Source organism: Anolis carolinensis, chromosome 1 (assembly GCF_035594765.1).
Source record: "Anolis carolinensis isolate JA03-04 chromosome 1, rAnoCar3.1.pri, whole genome shotgun sequence".
Lineage (NCBI taxonomy): Eukaryota > Metazoa > Chordata > Lepidosauria > Squamata > Dactyloidae > Anolis > Anolis carolinensis.
Genome location: NC_085841.1, coordinates 199,406,458 through 199,413,359, shown reverse-complemented (window position 1 = coordinate 199,413,359; position 6,902 = coordinate 199,406,458).

Below are 6,902 nucleotides of genomic sequence, written 5' to 3'. Positions count from 1 at the left end.
TATGCAAAGCCATTTACTTAGCAGTCATTCAGTAGCCAGATTGAACTTGACTAGACAGAATGTAAGTTTGTAAAGTTTGGCATTGGGATAAAGCAAAAGGAGGAAATAAAGACCAAATTCTGCATTATATTTGGAAAATTGGTCAGTCTTTCCGTTTTCCAATTGTTTAGCATTAGGAGAAATTCAGTGTAAAACCATTTCAGTATATTGTTTAATCCCATGCAAAATTAAAATAGGTTTATTGTGGGAAGTTGTTACAAACACAAGATCTTTACAAAGAAAATATTGGCAACCTCCTTTCAAAATCTTTTGTTTATGCCATCACAACCTTTTCACATCCTGAACATGCTAAATATAGATCACTTCACATAGGATACGATTTCCATCATACAAATTAATTAGTTGAGACATGAATGCTGCAGGAAGACGGAATAAAAGAAACAGAACCCTCTTGTTTACAAGCATTACTTTGCTTTTAATTTAATTGGCAATTTCTCTTGGGACTTGCTGTTGCTGACCTAATGTTAAAGATGGTTTCCTGATTCTTGTTCTTGCAGGCAGTTTGCCATAAATAGGAAAGAAACAGGTTCCCTTATTTTGGCATCATGTTAGAATACACATTGATGACTATTAGCATTCGTTTTGAGATTCTCATGTCACAACTACTTAGAGTACCTTTGACATTATATATGTTTAGAATATATTAAGGATGGTGATCTGTGGCCTTCCCGGTGTTTTTTTAGACTGGAGCTTCCACGAGTCTCAGGGACCTTCCAGACAGGCCCTATATCCCAGGATCTGATCCCAGGTTTTCTGCTTTGAACTGAATTATATGAATCTCCACTGACAGATAATCTGGGATAAACAGAAAACCTGGGATCAGATCCTGGAATATAGGCCTGTCTGGAAGGGCTCTTAGTGTGCATCTGCAATGTAAAATTAATGTAGTTTGATATCACTAACTGCCATGGCTCAGTGCTATACAATCCTGAGGTTTGTAGTTTGGTAAGACACCAGTTGAGGTTCTTAGGGTCAGAGGACCCTCTAGTGGGGCAATGAAAGTTGCTTCTTTCCCAAATCCATTGTTATCCTTTTGGTGGTCTTTTCTTATATTCTCACTAAGAATAATAGTTTCACAGCTTATACGTGAAGCCGACAGACCCCTTCGTGGTAAAGAATTTCTTCTCCATTTCGGAAAGCTTGATCACTGTGTGTGAAAAGTAACATTCAGGTGTCATGTTTCCCTAACAAGTTGGGAACACATCAATTTTTTCTTAACAAGTTCAAAGAAATAATTGGTTTTGTGTTTTTGTTTCTATCTGTGGAAAGGGCTGGACACAGCTGGGTGGATTGTACTGGAACTTCACAAACAATTGGCTTTAGTGCCCATTTGTTCTGGATAAAAAAGCCCTGCTTAAATGAAAATTCAGATTTATTATTGATGCAAAATACTCCCATAAAGGGAGATGTTTATTTCTAGCACAGGAACGTCTTGTACAAGATCAGTGTGTGTTTTGGGGGGGGGGGGGTCCGATTCAGAATACAACAAAACAGAAAAAACAGGCTCTGTTTCTGTGCCTGGAGCACTTGATGGGCAGCAATGGAATAGATCCAGATTTTGGTGTTGTGGGCAGATGAGCTTGACAAGTTTTAAATTACCTTTACAGCTCCAAGAGCAGACTCTATCGTAGATTTTTTTTAAAGCAACTCTTTCCCCTATCTTAAAGGAGCCTAACATTGTAGTTCTAAATCCAATTAGTATTTGCTACAAACAACTGTTTTTTTACTTACTTTAATAACTAATTAACTGTAGTTTGTCATATCAGTCTTTTCTTTGGACCAGGAAAAGCCTTCTTTTCTTGATATCTGAAGCTAAGGGCAAGATGCCTCACTCCATCTTTAGAACCTAACTAGGCAGACAGTTGAATCTAATTTTCTATTTGGTGACAGGATAGTGTCATAATGACTGAAGAATTCAGCAATACCTTGGACATAAAATAAGGACCTCATCACATTAAATCGCCTAACATGGGTGACAGTGGGGGGATTCGACAGGCATCGCAGCAAATCTGTGGGGCAGCTGGGTAATCTGTCACTTCCATGCCCTGCAGCACTGCCTTCCCCATCACACAGCAGAAAGTATCGCTGTCCGTTTTCCCCCTGCATTCACCCCATTGCTAACAACAAGAACACAGGAAGACTTCCGTATTCTTGTTGCTCCCTCGTATGATACTTTCAGCACAGTTCAGGGACAGAGCCCACCAGAAGTGGCTGTACTTTGTTTGATGGGATCCGTAAGGCTCTGTCTGTGAACTGTGCTGAAAGAGTTATACAACGGGTAAATCTGCCCGTGAGATGAAGTCCTAAGAGGCTGAGAAAGCAGTGCTCCCAGTAGAGGAGTCACTGGAGAACTAGACATGCCTGAGAAGCTCGACTCTCAACTCCCAAAGTACAGACCAGCATTGGCAGTACCTAAGCCTAATTCCCATCATTAGGAACACATGCTCTATTCCAATATCTCCAGCATTCCTATAAAATCATAGAATCATACAGCTGAAAAGAGACCTCATGGGCCATCCAGTTCAACCCCCTGCCAAGAATCAGGAAATTACATTCAAAGCAAATCCTGGATTTCCTGATCCTCCAAGTCTTTTGGACCAACTTCCAGAAGCCCCAGCCTGTTTCAGCATTGGTTAGGGAATCTGGGAGATCACGTCCAAAACACCTGAAGGACTAAAGTTATAAAACTGCTGGTTTAGAAGGGACAGAACTAGCTATGTTGTCCTCTGAAGTGTGGAAGAGACATTGCCTCAGAAGGAATAGTAGCGAGAGGGAGACAATTACCTTGGAGCTGTAACTATGTGAGGTGGTTGTCTAACTCTACCTAATGGTAGAGTTGGCCCTGCATATTTACATGGTGCTCCTGGTAGTCTTCCATCCAAGGACTTATGCCTCTCTTTGTGTAATTTGAAACAGTAAGCTTGGAGGATTGGGTATTCCTAAGCTATTTACACAGTCCAAGGAGGAAGGGTTTGAAGAAGAGATTAAGGAGGAATTGCTCTCATGGTTTATTCTAAGCCTCTTTCTACAGAACAGGCAGTTATAAATGTTCAGGTTAAATTCCATGACAGTTAAAGGCCCTTCATAAATATTTATATACAACAGAACTATATTTACTGGCAATGCAGAGGTTACCTGCAAATGAAAGTCTTCATTGATTAGAACTACAAAAGGGTTTTAAAAGGGGGTGGGGGTATTATTGAACAAATAAACAGCTGAATTGCTTTGTGTTGTTTTGCAATTTTATACCAACGGAGTCAAAACAGCATGGAATTTGCAGGAACATATTTGATAGAAAAAGAGCAAACTGTAGTGCAGGTCATCCTTTCACATACCCCTATTCTAAAAGAAATGTCAAGTAGTGCCATAATTTATAGATCTTTTCAAGGTTCTCGAGAAAAAGTCTCCTCAATAACAGAAAGGGCTTAGTGTTGCATCTACTTACCAGGAAATAATTCCATTGAACATGAACATGCATGGACAGGTAAAAGTATTTTTAAATCCTATATAAACATCCCTGGGATTAAGCCTCAAGAAACACAATGGGACTTGCACTCTGAATAAACATGGATGGATAAGTACTATGTATTTGGACATATTTGACTCAAAAGTCATTTTGGGACAAATGTGCCCATGAACTTACAGCTGAGGTGGACTATCACAGAGGGTCCAGAGCTACCCTAAGGTGTCACTATATGGGGTAAGGGAGAAAATGCGGACACTGGCCCTGAATGAGGAAAATATTAGTAATGTATGTGGGAAATCCATACTTCATTAGCTTTTTTTTTCTAATTTAATATTTTCAGAGCCCATTAATCCTGATATTTTCAGTTCAGGGAGGTGCATTTAGAATTCTTAACAAACTACAAACCCCAAGATTTTACAGGATACCACCATGGCAGTGGAATGTGGTGTGAAGCATTCTTGTTGGTCCTCCTGTATGTGGTTCTGAGCAGCAATAGGAGCTCTGGCACTCAACATGCCCACATGTGTTCCTGTTCGCCTCAAGAAATGATTGAGAAAGTGGCAGACCATCATCTATTTTTGGTATATTATGGGTCCAGTGGCCAATCCAGTGGATAATCAGGTTCTTAAACTATATTTTAAATGAAAACCCCAAACTTCACCATATGATCATATACTATGCAAGGCAAAGCTGGCTTCAGGTTTTTCCCTTTCATTCCAAGAGAGACTGGAAGAAAGCTTTAGATTGAGGATGAGGATCACATGGGTTGATTCTCATATGTTATGATTCCTAAGTGACATAGCTAGATATTTGAACTTTAAATATGCTGTAAAGACCTGTTTTAAAGGCATGAGAACTGTTGCACTGGAATATATAACTCAGAAGACATGCTTGGAATCTAGCTTTGTGTTGATGTTGTTGCATGCCTTCAAGTCGTTTCTAATTTATAGCAATCCTAAGGTGAAATCGGCATGGAGTTTTCTGAGGCTGAGTGTGTGTGACTTGCCTAAGGTTGAGGTCAAATTTAGACTAGAACTGCGGGTATGGAGGGTCCATGCCTGGCAAGCATTATTCTAACAGCCCAAAGTTTCAGATTAGAAAACATACTCACCAGGGTGAAGACAAGTGACAGGTTTATTCAATCCTGCCCAAAGGGATGCATGTACGGCTGATGCCAAAATGTACATACATACATGAAATACGGAGACATGAAGTTGTATACATTTGACAGCTATTCAAACTTTCCGCTCCACCTGCTCCCCTTCCTGATTGGCCAGCAGAGAGGCCAGTTTGAATCAGCACTTTGACTGGCTGGCACTTTGATGACATTCTCTTGCAGAGGGGAGGAGATGACCGGGGGTGGGGGGTGGGGGGTGGGTGGCTCGAGGAGGGTCATTCAGATGTTGGGAGAGTGGCTTTCTTGGGAGGAGGTGAGCCCCAGAAAGTCCATATTTATATTGAGAAATGTTTGATTGATTTAATTGTTTTGGTCCTTGGTGATGAGGAAATGTTTTGGGAAAAACAAAAGCGAGGGATCTTGAAATAAAAGGTGATGATCTCCTTTAATCAAGCCTTGGATGTCAAATAAAGGAGTTCAAATGAAAGCAATACTTTGAGTCTGTGGCTAGTAATCTCTCAGCCCGATTGAGACAATCAGTTGAGCAAGTACCAGCTGGAGTTATCAGATTGCGAACAGAAACCTTTTGATCTACATGTGCCCACAATAAGCCTCTATTGTCATCTTTGTTTAGGGTGTTGTCCAGGAAATTTCTCAGTGGAGTCAGCAAGGAGGTGAAGACCCCTGTGGCTTGTCTAGGCTGAAATCATATATATATATTAGATATATATGAGTAAGGCAGAGAGTAAAGGATATAAGCTAGACAAAAGTTACCAAAAAAAAGATACATTTGATTAAATGGTTGGGAAACAAAATATTTGTTTGAGATTTGCTGCTGCAGATCCGATCCACTCATACGTTGATATGTATCAGTGCATATCTTTGGACCTTTAAAAAAAGAACAGGGAAGAGTGGCAGTTGCTAATCTGTCTTCCGGTATTGCTAATTTCCGGAACTGTGGCAGTTAAGTCAAATAAAAATTATATCTTTATCCTGGCGATCTTCAAGAACTATAATTCTCTGAGGCGGGGGGTGTTGTGTTTGAACAACAAGCTGAAGTGAAGGTTGAGAGAAGACTTTTTTTGTGTCAGGAGCAACTTGAGTCACTTCTGAAGTGAGAGAATTGGCCGTCTGCAAGGACGTTGCCCAGGGGACACCCAGATGTTTTTGATGTTTTTACCATCCTTGTGGGAGGCTTCTCTCATGTCCCCGCATGGAGCTGGAGCTGATAGAGAGAGCTCATCCGCATTCTCCCTGGGTGGGATTCGAACCTGGCAGCTTTCAGGTCAGCAACCCAACCTTCAAGTCACTTAGTCCATTACGCCATCTGGGGGCTCCAGAGAAGTCATAGGGAGGAGGGAGCAAGCTTGTTTTCTGCTGCCCTGGAGACTAGGACGTAGAACAATGGCTTCAAACTACAAGAAAGGAGATTCCACCTGAACATTAAGGAGAACTTCCTCACTGTGAGAGCTGTTCAGCAGTGGAACTCTCTGCCCATAGTGTGGTGGAGACTCCTTCTTTGGAGGCTTTCAAACAGAGGCTAGATGGCCATCTGTCAGGGGTGCTTTGAATGCAGTTTCCCTGCTTCTTGGCAGGGGTTTGGACTGGATGGCCCACGAGGTCTCATCCAACTGTATGATTCTATGAAGGTCCCCAATGGATTTCTACAGCTGAGTAGGGAATCAAACTCGGCTTTCCAGAATCACAATCCAACACTCAAACCACTATACCACACTGGCTTTTCCCCACACCATGCCCTTTGCTCAGTCCACTTTCGGAAAGCAGCACATGTCAGATTCGATTTTGCCTCTTCTCTTTTCAGCCAAAATCTCTACACAGTTTTGCATTAGGCTATGGTTGGATCTACACTGCCCTACATCCCAGGATCTGATCCCAGATTATCTTCTTATCCCAGATTATCTGGCAGTGTAGACTCATATAATCCAGTTCAAAGCAGATAATCTACGATCAGATCCTGGGATATAGGGCAGTTTAGATCCAGCCAAATAACATCCTCATTCTTTGTCAGTGTTCATTTTCCCACGTCAGTAGTTAGACAATGCCAATGTTAAAGACAGAACTACTTTTTATAAGAGAACACTATGACTAAACTGCTACTAGACAGAAGATCCATAAATGACATAGCAAATTGGGCATGCCGGAAAACCTGCCAATAAAAATGGCAAGAATTGTTAATGCCTGCTTTCTCATGCAAGAAGGATGATCAACGTCAAGATAGTTTACTGCACTTTGGTCACA